General features: G+C 44.2%; 1 protein-coding gene across 1 annotated transcript in view; it reads right to left on the bottom strand.

Moving 5' to 3' along the window:
• The window catches only part of LOC131065650 (phosphatidylinositol 4-kinase alpha 1), a 127,759-nt gene that overhangs the window by 16,737 nt on the left and 98,211 nt on the right, over positions 1-12,811 (bottom strand). The window lies entirely within an intron of this gene.

Below are 12,811 nucleotides of genomic sequence, written 5' to 3'. Positions count from 1 at the left end.
ACAGTAGGGGATCCCGGCTGATCATCATTCTAATTCGGAGGTGCAGATGTCGCTGTGGCATGTAACTCGAGTATTCCCTGGTAGTATCACTGTGTTGGACACTAAGAGGTGGTGAAGGAATGATAGGTGGAGGAATGATAGTCTTTTGTTTCTTCTTCACCTCCTCAATCTTCTTTCCTCTGGCCTTGACTTCTCCTGTCGTGTTCTTCCTTCTCTTGGGAGGTTGACTCTCTTCGTCTGCATGAATCTTGACATCACTGTCAGTCCTCTTATCATCGTCGGAAGTAGTCTCTTCCGGCTTCATCCTTTCATAGGTGAAGGGAACACCCATATCAACTAACTTATTCATCTGTATATCTACCCATGCACGGGAGAAACTCAAGACCTCTCTCATCATTATATTCAAGGCAATCTCTTTTGACTCTGACCAATTTGGCAATAGGATCGCCTTCTTCATTTCACTCTCATACTGTGTATGCGTATGATCTTTGTTATCTAACACTTGATCAGGAATGAGAAAAAGTCCACACTTCCTCATAAAATCCACTGACATTCTAGACCACATTCTTCTCTTCACTACTTGCTCATCCATCAGGTTAGCCCAATAATCCTCTATGTCTACTTTGTGGATAAACTTATCTCCCCTGATCCTTCCAACTTTCTTGTCTGGATCAAATCTTTCTCTTTTCTTGTATGTAGCAAATCGATAGAATGCAAGCTCCTCACTCGCAATGCTGGCAGCTATGGCAGACTAGCAAACCTCTGATGTCTTCCCAACTGAAATAGGGAATGTCATGCTTGTCCTGTGCTTCTCTCTCTAAATAACATCGAATTCTAAAAGTTGTCTCGCCACTTCCAACAAGATCATTCTGTCAGTCGGATACCTAGGAAGTCTGTAGGGTTCAGATTGAAACCCATGAATCCTAAGGTACCTAAAAGTGGGAAACTGAATATACCACGATCCATATTTTTCTATTAACTTTGTTGCCTCCTTGGACAATCTTCTATGGATTCCGCCTTGCAGCATCTGTGTGATGTACACAATGAATGCATCATTCACTCTCTTATAGTCTTCAATTCTATACATGCTCAGCTGGGGGTAGCATTCATGACTCCAGAATTGTCCTTGCCCATTCTCGACTTCACCTTTGCATATCAATCCTTTGTATGAAACAAACCGTGCAAGCAGATATACCAAGTAAGAAGTCATAGCGAATGACTTGGACCGCTCTACATTCCTCAACTGAAAGTCCACATTGTCACTTATAAATCTTAGAACAATTTACCAATGTTCCTCTAAGACAATCCTGGATGAAGTAGAACATCCATCCATCGAATATTGCTCCCTGCGGCATCCCCATCACTCTGTTGAGTAGGAATATTAAATCGCTATACTCCTCCTTGAGGTCTACGCACATGAGTGTCTTGGGAGCCTTGGAATGATGAGACCTAGGCTCAATCATCCACTCTTTGTTTATCAAATTCTTGCATACACCCATCTTCTTCGTGTATTTTTCTTCATATTCATCATTGGTCACATCCTTCATGTCTGTTCCGCGTGGAATTTCGAGCACCTCAGCAAGGTAGGCAATGACAACACCCTTAGGAGTCTTGATCATTCGCGTAAGCGAATCGTAACATCGTGCACACTCCAGGATAAGCTCATTGCACTGTATGGACTGTGGAAATCCAACGGCATGAAAAATACCACTCTTCATAATGTTCGCATATGCTGGGGAAAGAACTTAATCTCCGACTCCGAACATCCGCTGTTGCATCTGGTCAAAGTCTAGGAAATGCATGTTTGTGTCTCTGATCTCCTTCCATCTGGATGAAACCTTAAGCTCTAGATAGAATCCAATCTCCAGCATCTTCAGTAGTTCTTTCCTTTCCTTAAATCCAGACTTCGACATCATACCTGTACGAAGCTTGAAATTAGACTTAGGAAAATAAATAATGCTCTTGATAAATTCCTGACTTTTCTAAAGATTTTAGCTAATTAGAGTATGAAGTCAGGAAAACAATCCATACTCTTTGTAGATTTTGACAATTAGATTCAAAGTATGGCAACGCTAGGGCATGGAAACCCTCTATTATCATTAATACCTCCTCATGCTTAGAAAATATGCAAGCTAAAATGCAAAGGAGTATACCGGATCAACGATGACTAAGGAAAGGTGTGAAAGGTTGTGTTTTCACACAAAGTATGTTTGAAGACACCTTCCGCAGTCAACAATGGAGGTCAACAAATCTGAAGACAAACTGCAACTAATAAATTAACTGCAAAAAACATGTTGCAATCCTTCAAAAATATGCACAACTTGATAAAAATCAGTTTTGATGATGAAAACAATCATATCCAGGAATCTAAGTGTGGCTGGTAAAAATAAATTTCTGAGGACAAGTCTGAAAATTAATGTACAACCAACAATGGAGGTCAAATCTGAAGCAAACCTCAGATCTGAAACAAATCAGCGAGCTGGGAATGATGGCAGCCACCAAGCATGAAGAAAATCACCCCAAACAATGGCACAAAACTCTCCAAATAAAAATCGAAATTTTCCCAACTATGGCGCCATTCTTAAAATTCTAAAAAATGTCTTCAACAGCAGCTTGGATCTGCAACAATGGAGGTTGGAATAGCAAGCAAAAATAGAGGAAAATATCGCCAAATTCTCCAACACCAAAAATCGCCACCTTCACCAAAAATCGCCAAACTTAAGAAAATCGAAAAATCTGGAAATGGTCTTTAATGGCAGCAAGGGAATGAATATCCAAGCTGAAAAAAATGGAGGAAAGAATCCTCAACCCAACAACTCACTTCAGCACTTTGCCAAAATTCACCAATAAGGGAGAAAAATCTCCTTTCATGGAGACACTTGGCAGATTTAATAATAAATTATTGCTGGAAACTCCTCTCTTATACTTGCTTTTACCTCTCACTTTCACCACACAAGCAATGTGGGATAAAACACTTGCATATATACTTGTTTGATAAGAACTAACTTGCTTCTAGAAGGTTAAAATATTAAATGCTTATTGCAAGTTATTTAATCTTTTGCTTTTAAAATTTTAAATAATCATTAATCATCATTTAAAAACAATTAAATGGGGCTCACTTATTAAATATTTCAATTTTAAATCAAAATTGAGCCCCCAGGGGAAAATCGACTTTAGTTGGGATTAAAAAATCCCTTAAAAATCATTTAAAATGTCAAAAATTTCCCCGTAAGGGAAAATCGACCTTAGCTTGGATAAAAATCCATGCTCAAATTTCATCAAAATGCATACAAAACACTCCAGGGGAAAATCAATGGCAGTCTAGACAAGGAATCCACACTCCAAATTCACCTTACTTGCAAAAAATACTCCCTGATGGAAATTCGACCTCAGTCTGGATGAAAATCCGGACTCAAAACTCATCAAATTACTCTCAGTGGAAAATCGACTTGGGTATGGACTAAGAGTTTGCACAAAAATCCGCACTAACTTGTCATAAAACATCCTGGTGGAAAATCGACCCAGGCATGTAATCATTCTTAACGTTGTCCGCACTATAGTCTGCACTCCAATGTAAAATTCCTTAATTATCTATTGGATATATATCCAGTTCATCGGCAATATGTTTGTTTTTAGACAGACAATGAGTTATTGACAGGACAATGATTAACGTTCAAACAGTGATATTCCTCATTCATACAATCTCAATCTTCCTTCTCACTTGCTGGTATTTCATTTATTGATAGAACAAACGTTTATTATTCAAGGAATATATAAGTATATATTAGTGCACCTGATACTCGTGCTAAACTGTAGATGCCAATTCTCGTGTTGTTGGTTATAAACTGTAGATGCTTCTGTCACTTCCACCCTGGGTATGATATGCCTGTTAGTCCGGTTTGCCACGCACCACTAATCTAGAGTATGCCTCTCCACTGTATATACCACGTACCACGCACAGCAACTATGTTCTTTTCCTACAAAACCCGGGGACGCGTCCCCTGCCTGAAAACCCCCGTCCCAGTCCCGAGGACGTTTCGGGGACTTGGGGACGTCCCCTGGCCGTCCCCCCCCTCCGTCCCCAAATTGCCAAAATTTTGAGGGGACGTCCCTGAAACGGGGGGACGGCTGGGGACGGCTGGGGACAGATTGGGGACGGCTAGGCATCCCCCACATCTAGAGTTAGGGAAAAATATTTTTAAAAAAGTCGTATTTTCAATTTCTTTTTAATTTTTCTAACAAGGGCCCTCTATATTGAAAAAAATTTTAAAAACGACTATCAATTTTTTTATTATTGAATTTGAATAGTTATGAAATCAAAATACGACTGTCTATATTTTATTATTTTTCTAACATGGGCCCTCTATCAAAAATTAAAAGGCAACATTAAATTTATTAATTCATATCAAATATTTATAATTTTAAATTAATTCATATTATAAATTTTAAAATTTATAAATAGAAAATTAATTAAATAATAAAATATTAAATAATAAATATTATACTTTGCTTTTTAGTATTTACTTAGTACTATTTTGATTTCCATATCGCAATTGACAATGAAACAATATGGCAGCAGTGTGGCCTTTGGGCATTTTGTATGTTATTTCTTTAATATCTATTATGATATGCATATTGAAAATGTGAATGAATTGAAATTCTGAATTATGAGTGCATATTGAGTATTGAGTCTATTGATAATGTTGTATGTTCAATGTTTGCATTATAAAATGTTTTCATAGTATCATACACATGCTATATCCATGTTTTCATATGAATATAATGTATAGATGCATGCTTTATCCATGTTTTCATATGAACATTTAGAATTTTCCTATATATTTTAAATTTTCCCTATATTTTATATAGCTGTCCCCTTTGCCGTCCCCCCCCCCCCCCCCCCCCCGTCCCCAAATTTGGCAAAAAAATTGTCGTCCCGGAAACTTGACCCCCATCCCCCCATCCCGAAAACTTGGGGTAACGTAGTTCTTTTCCGGTTTGCCACGCACCACTAATCTAGAGTATGCCCCTCCACTGTATATACCACGCACAACAACTATGTTCTTCGTGAATTCTGAGTGAGCAAATGTAGACCCAATATTGGGTTCCCTGGATAATGATACTCCTATGATTTCAATTCCGTTACACCACGATAGGGATACTTCCGCTACACATCATTTACATTCTTCTGCTACTCCACGGAAACCTTCGTGACTGCAGCAAGACGAGAATACGCCTGAAGTCTGGTTTCTATCTCATGCGAACGAACAAGAGTTTGTATTAGTAACTGCACCCGTTATCGGGTTTCATTGATACGAAGGGAAATAGAATTTATGTGCCTTTCCGCTAACTTCCGAAAGTCTTCGTGAAGAAAGGAGTTGCGTCAGCCTTCTGGTAAACTTCTCTAGTTTGAGCGTATGAGCACGCAGACACTCACCTCTGCTACACCACGTCAATGGTTCAACGTTCCAATAGGCCAGTTATAGCTAGCGAAAGGAATTCATGAATATGCTTTGCAACCTCGCATATAATCAATCTTCTCCTCTTACAATGTTTTTGTATAAAATTCCATGTCCTCCATCTCAGGTGCCCATCCTTTTATTAACATCAGTTGGTTAAAAATCTCGTAATAGTTAAGAACTTAAGAGTTAAGACTATTTACGGTTAAACAAAAATACATGTAATTAAAAGACATGCCTTGTAAATATTAATTATTTATATAAATGAATGGGAGGGTTTATATAAAATAATTAATATTTTTTTTATACATTCATCAATCATTTATTAGGGGACATGACATCCAATCCGCATTCTAGTCCGCACTCCTAGTGGAAAATCGATGGCAGTCTAGAAAAATCCTGACACTTAGCCAAATTTTAGCACTTCCAGGGGAAAATCGATCCAGGCATGGATAAACAGTGGTGGAAAATCATAGCCAATATGAATTTCAGGGGAAACCCATGTGTGGTGTGGATTTTGAGTGGGGAAAAGGGTGGGTAGTTTGGAATATGAGGGGAAAAGCACCTCTAGCATGGAATTTGACCTCCTAACCCTTGGAATATGAATTTCCCTTAGAAATTTGGCATTTTAACCACTCAAAATCGCTTAAAAACTTCAAAATTAGACTGGACTTAGGCAAATTTTCCAAAAAGATGAGCGAAACGCTAGGAAATTATTAGGAAGAAGTGCGAAATCAACTTAAATAATACCTTAGGAGCGAGAAAACAACTCCAAAAGGTCGGGGAATACCTTGGCACTTTAAAATCACTGATGCGCGTGTTTAAAAACACGTTAACGCTCAAAAGGTCAACACTTAGACAAAATTTAGGATCATTAAAATATCAACGTTTGCAACTTGATCCTATAACATCAAAAACCCTAGATGGCACTAGACATGATCAAAACTCCGAGACTCGAGCATGGGAAACACAAAATTGTCCACTAAGAAGCCAAAACCCTAACCTAACAACGCAGAAAGCCGGAAAAGAGGGGGTCTCCCCATTAGCAATGGGGTGATGTGTGAAAAGGTCACAACAGGTGGCTAGATGGAAAGCACCACACTATTATCAATTTTTTGGTAGCTTCAAATGGTGAGGTAATTTTTTTGAAATTAGTGGATACCTCTAACAAAGTAAAAAAAAAAATAGTAACATTGAGTTCAACATTGGAGGAAGTTGTCATGGAAGTAGCACAGAGAATGTAGTTCAAATCATGACTGACAACGCAGTAGCATATGCGACAGCTAAGAGATTGCTCGAGCAAAGGCATGAGTCACTCTTTTGAGCCCCTTGTGTAGCACATTGCCTTGGCCTTTTGCAGGACATAAGCAAACCTAATTGTGTGAGACTAGTAGTGGATGATGCAAGCAAAGCAACATTTATATACAATCACCCTTAGGTTATTATTTTGTATGAGAGATAACACCAAAGGCAAAGAGTTGGTGTGAACAACTGTCACAAGGTTTGTAACAATTTTCCCAGCATTTCAAACCATTATTGGTTTGCTAACTTCCTTGAAATAGATGTTTATGAGTCAAGTATAGCTAAATTCATCATATTCAAAGAAGCTGTTGACGGGAATAATCATTATGTTATATTGTTATATTATGCTTATGTTGTCGTCGGTAATAATGAGTTACGGCGATCAGTTAGTTGGCCGACGGGTAGGTAGTTGGAGTCGCGACGGTTGTGTCGCACCCCTTCGGGTATTATATATTGTGTACCTTTTCTTCGAAAGGGGCATGTTAGTCATGTTAGATGTAATGTTATGAACACTTATTGTACATGGACTGTGGAATTAATACAAAGGCTGGTTATTTAATATATTTCCATTATGTTCTGTGCATTTACTTTCTGCATTTAACCGTTTACCCGAGAGGGCAAACATTTGGCGCCGTTGCCTAGACGAACTCGAGAACGGAAGACACGGATGGCGCACAGACACAATGGGCCTACCCGTTGGTGAAGTAAACCCGGAGGCCGACGACGCGCGGACAAAACTTTACACAGGAGAAGAGTTGTGCCATTCAGACATACGTTCGATGAGAAGCGATGGAGGCAGAAATCCCACAAAGTGTCGTGTGGACAGCGCTGGAGGTTAGCCCGGTTGCTTGCACAGGCATCGCTGGCACAACAAGCCCGCCTAGAGGAGATTGCCCAAGAAGAGCTACGACAACAAATCCTGCAATGCTACGAAGAGAACAGCCACAGGTAACGGAACGAGATGGCGCCAGGCCAGGAGTAAATTGAACCTTGTAATAATCCCGACACACTGCTGATATAAATTGTGGCCGAAAGGCAAAATAAAAATAAAAATAATAAAAGTTTTTTGTGTACATGGCGTGTGTTTGCTGTGTATGGAAGTGACTTATGCCCAATAGACTAAATAAGGACAAAAATAAAAAGATACAGAGTGACGAATGGGAAGTGGCACAAACCGCGTTGAATCTCAGACAGCAGATAGAACGAAGGCGTAGGCTAAGGCAGCTTGCCGAGGGACGACCGGCCGGGGGGTTGCCCGAAGGGAACCCAGGAGGTGTCACGGAGGTTGCGGAGGCAGAGATAGACGGAGAGAACTACACTGTCTACACTATTGTAGGGCTGCCAGAAGGAGTCACGGAGGGTGCCGAAGGAGAACTCTACAGTTCGCCAGAATACCACCGTAGGGTAAGAAGCCGCGAAGAGTTGGTGGAACAAACAAGGCGAAGTCTAAACCTGATCGACGCTACCAGAGACTTGCTAAAGAATTTGTCCATTTCAGAGGACAACCGGAGGGAGACAACCAACCGAAGGGAGACACCGGAAGGTGATGGTACGACCGAAGGTGCCGAGGGAGCACAAGGGTACCGTACAGGAGGCAATTTGGTTGGTTCGATGTCAGCAACTTTTTCCGGAGGACCCACGAGTGGAGGTTCAGTTGCAGGAGGCGGAGGATCGCCAGGTACAAGCACACAAGGAATTAGAGGAGCGAGACCCAACGGTGGGATGGCGAGTAAACAAAAATTGCCAAAGTTCACAGGGGAGGGCAAGGAAGACCCCTTACGGCACTGTCGTACATGTGAAACCATTTGGTCAGCCAACGGAGTAACAGACCAGGATGACTGGGTACAGCAATTCCCAGCCACGTTACGAGGAGTTGCCATAGATTGGTACTCCGATGTGGACAAGCAAAAAGTGGCCACGTGGGCCAATCTACAGAAGGAATTCACGGGGGAGTTTCGGTTGCTCCGTGATGACAATGAAATTGTAACGGAGATATACAGTACCAAACAAGGTACCAGGGAGACAGTACGGGCATACAGTCAGAGGCTGAAAGAACTCTTGGGTAAAATGGAAAGCCAACCCGCAGATGGATTGAAGAAACGATGGTTCGTTGAAGGGTTGAAATCCTCCCTACGGAGGAAGATGAAAATTGTACCCCCGACGTCATATGACGATGCTTATAATAGGGCGATGGACCTGGAGAGCGAACACAAAACATCAAAGAAGAAGAAAAGTAATAAATCCTCATCCGAGGACGATGACTCTTCACGGGAAAGCAGCAGCGACGACGAGGCTGGCAAACGGGTGCAAGCGCTCCAGAAAGACATGGAGCGAATGAGAAAGGAATTCAAAATAATGAGAAGCACTGGTCGGAACGAAGGGGACATATGGCGCACTGAGTGCAAAGAGGAAGGGCACACAAAGGGTACTTGCCAAAAGAAGGCATCCTGTGAAATTTGCCAAGTGATGGGACACTCCACCAAGGAGTGCCCATACAACATGAAAACTCGAAGTACGCAAATGAACCAGGTGTTGTTCACGGAGCAGGCCACAACATCTGCACCAACGGGTACCGGTCAACATACTAACACAACGTCATCATCTGGAGGATACCGGGACAATAGACGCGGCGGCGGAAGGAATAGCAACAATACCAATAACGGAAGCCGTATCCAGTATGATGCCAAGGGCCGGCCAATTATCCAATGTAGGGCCTATAATCAGTGGGGGCACTTCGCCCGTGATTGCACGAAGGAAGCCACCCCTCAGCACCTCTGTCGTTGGTGTGGGCCAGGTGACCATGAGGACGCAAATTGCCCGCAGGCAGGGGTTAATCTCCTCAACATTGAGAAGGCTAAGAAGACTGGTGAGAAAGAAGTACTGGCGATCACCCGTGCCCAGACGAAAAAAGCCACTTATCCCGACCCCCGTACGGAGAAGGAGAGATTACGGGAGGCAAAGGCCAATATTGAACGTGAGATGACGACTGAACGACGGGACAACGAGGTGGCGAGTACATCATTTCGTATGGAAGTGGAAAATAACATCATTGGGCAAATCTTGCAGATGGAGGTGCCGATAAAGGTAAAAGACCTTCTAGACTCTATGCCACAATTGAGGACTGCCATCCTCACCAATGTGCAAAGCACCGCAACGTCGAGTGCACCACAGGTACGGGTTCCCGCCACCGCATCGTCGAGTGCACCACAGGTAGGGGTTCCCGCCACCACTTCGAAGAGTACACCACAGGTGGAGGTTTCCATCAGCCCTTCGACTGACCCGATGTTACTAGCCTTGAGCAGTGGTAGACACCCAGCTGTGGTAGAAATGGGTATCCGTGGGACCATTCTGAAGGACACCATTGTGGACGGGGGATCTGGGGTGAATGTACTACCAGAAGAAACATGGAAGCGGCTGGGGAAGCCCACCCTGTGGCCACCCACATTCAACCTGGTGGGAGCGGACCAACACGACATTAAGCCACTCGGCCTGTTGATGGCCCAGCAAGTGACAATTGGTACGCAACCATTCTTGTTAGATTTCGTGGTTATTCCCTCGAAGAAGAAAGGCTATGACGCCATCCTGGGGAGAGCGTGGTTGATCAACGCGAGGGTAAACCACAACTGGAAGAAAAATACCCTTTCCATGGAGAAGGGAGGGCGGAAATATACCATTGACCTACACACCCAAGATGTCGGCGAAGAGCTCGCCTCTTTAGACTCGGACTCAGAGGACTCTAATAAAGGGGAAGGGGGTCCCGATGAAAGCAAGGGCAAGAACGCGATGGAGCCGAACAGTGAAGGGGTGCTCGAATTGGAGGGATGTTCTGAAGATGAGGTATGCTCACTTAACGGGCTCTTCCACTGGCAAATGGCGGATTATGAAATGTTCCAAAGCTACAGGCTCGAAGTAGAGGAACCAGAGCAACCAATAGAGGTGTACCTGCCAGAATACAGAGAATATTGGAAGGGAGACGCCCCAAACCCTGGCAACGTAAATAATCCGAAGAGTGTCGGCAATGATTGGAACCCTATGTGGAAGGCCGCAGCCTTCAAAATCTTTATTATCCTTCTTCTTCTTATGTACGGGAAGGAGGTCATGGTCCCTGTAGAATTTGTGGTTCCAGGTCTTCGGATGGCCATGGAAAATAAACTTGCCACCAATAGGTTCAAATTGAAACCCTACCACGCGAAGCGTGCAGGGGACCCGAGAGGCCAGACAGACACCCGAGAGCCCGGAGGGGAACCCGAGAGGATGGAGGGGGACTCGAGAGGCCAGGCAAGCGACTTGAGAGGCACGGGACCACAACAGGAGACCCTTGGGCAAGGAAAACTGAGAAGGATGAAGGGCGATCTCAGAGACAGGGGACCCCAGCAGAAGACTCTCTAGCAGAAAATAAAAAATAAAAAAAGAAAAAAAAAATAAAATAAAAAAAATCGTATGGCCGTACGGGTCAACTGACCGTACCGAATAAAAAAGGAGAAGAAAGCCACGGTGGAACCACCGTACGGTAGCACCACCGTGCGGTGGCAACACCGGCGGTGGCAACACCGACGGTGGAACCACCGTGAGGTGGCAACACCGATGGTGGGGCCACCTGCGGTGGCAACACCGACGGTGGGGCCACCGGCGGTGGAACCACCGTGCGGTGGCACCACCGTGCGGTGGCAACACCGACAGTGGAACCACCGTGCGGTGGAACCATCGTACGGTGGGACCACCGTGCAGTGGAACAATCATACGGTGGCAACACCGACGGTGGAACAATCGTACGGTGGCAACATCGGCGGTGGAACAATCGTACGATAGCACGTCCACCACCGTGCGGTGGAAACCACTGCTGTCGCGGAGCACGAAGACATAAACGCAGCCCCCGCACAAACAAACACAGTCGTACGGTGGAGGGTGTTGACTGCACGATCGGAGGTGCCAGTGCTGTTGTTGACCGTACAGGAAGGTTGTATGGCCGGGGTGCCATCGGTGACATTACAGTGCCAAAAAAAAAAAATGACGACGGCCAGATTTAAAATGATTTGCTGAAGTCTGGAGCCTAGACACTGAAAATATTGGAGTGTAGAAGAAGGGTTTTGACATCATAAAATATCACAAAAATGATGCGCGCCATGGACTTTCGTGGGGTTTTGAAGGTTGTAAATTGGCAGGGAGCGCACCTGGGGCGCTGCTCCAGGACCCCACGAGGGGCGCTACCCCTCGACCCCGCTGGGGCGCTACCCCAGACCCCGCGAGGGGCGTTGCCCCTCGACCTCGTTGGGGGCGTTGCCCCCAAACCCCCAGTTTATTTTGAGCTATAGAAGACCACGGGAAGTGTTGTGGTTGTCCGTATTGTGAGAAAGAAGCCTGTAGCTAAGCATTGGCGGGGAAGCCATAAGCCGTAGAGGGAGACGGATTTGGAGGTTGGGAACAAACAGAGTTCGAGGGAAGGCATTGCAGGTCCGCGTAGTTGTATGACACCAGGGAGTTATTCAGTTCAGTTTTTAGCCTTTGGGGAGTGTGATGGAGGATTTGAGGTGTCTCCTAGCATTTGTGCCAGCGGATTGTGGCCACCTCCAGGCATGACTGGTACGCTTTGAGGAACTCGGAGTATGTCTCGGCTGGACGTGAGGTTGCCGTGGTGGATGCACAGAGGGCTCGGGAGGAGCTTGGAGGCAATAGTCACGTGAGACTTAGTTCAACGTACCCAGGAGTTGGATGCCGGGAGAGCAGCACAAGTGGCTATCGAGGACAAATTGGCTAGGGAGACAGTATCATTTGAGTAGCAGTTGGTGGAACCTGAGACTGAAAAACGTGTTTTGCAGACAAGTTTGGGTTAGGCACAGGAGGACTGTGATGGCAAAGGAAGCAATATTGGTGAAATCCGCACTTGAGCATCGGATGGTAGCAGAAAAGGTTTTTCAGGCGAGGACGCAGCAAGTGTATAAGATCCGGGCCCGACTGGCGTCAGTAGTTCCTGTCGTTCATCTCTATTTTGTATTAAGTCGTCGGAGTCGACTTCTTTTCTTGGGGGGGATGATGTTGACGGGAATAATCAT

Source organism: Cryptomeria japonica, chromosome 3 (assembly GCF_030272615.1).
Source record: "Cryptomeria japonica chromosome 3, Sugi_1.0, whole genome shotgun sequence".
Lineage (NCBI taxonomy): Eukaryota > Viridiplantae > Streptophyta > Pinopsida > Cupressales > Cupressaceae > Cryptomeria > Cryptomeria japonica.
This window is presented reverse-complemented; position numbering and strand designations above follow the sequence as displayed.